This window comes from Rutidosis leptorrhynchoides, chromosome 5, assembly GCF_046630445.1.
Source record: "Rutidosis leptorrhynchoides isolate AG116_Rl617_1_P2 chromosome 5, CSIRO_AGI_Rlap_v1, whole genome shotgun sequence".
In the NCBI taxonomy this organism is placed as follows: Eukaryota; Viridiplantae; Streptophyta; class Magnoliopsida; order Asterales; family Asteraceae; genus Rutidosis; species Rutidosis leptorrhynchoides.
In genome coordinates, this window is record NC_092337.1 from 322,369,278 (window position 1) to 322,369,598 (window position 321).

Genomic DNA, 321 nt, shown 5'->3' on the forward strand with positions numbered 1-321 from the left:
TAACTAAAGGGTCGCGACCTATCATTTAGGTACAACAAATTGCACGATATGACCTTAAGTAACATAATGATAATTATATTAGTGCTACCCTTAATCATATTGGGTGCGTGAAGGATCACATGATTTCAATGTAGTAATATAACCACATTTAGACTTCAGCCTTTACCCGTCGGGGAAGGAGATACGTCATAGTATTATGGAATTTCTTTAATTGCCCTAGTAGTTTTTCTGATGCGATTTAGGATAAATTTAGCTCATGTCGCAGGCCGCAGGCGAATGGAGGAACTTCAGATGGTGTATCTCACCCTTGATTCTGAGCTG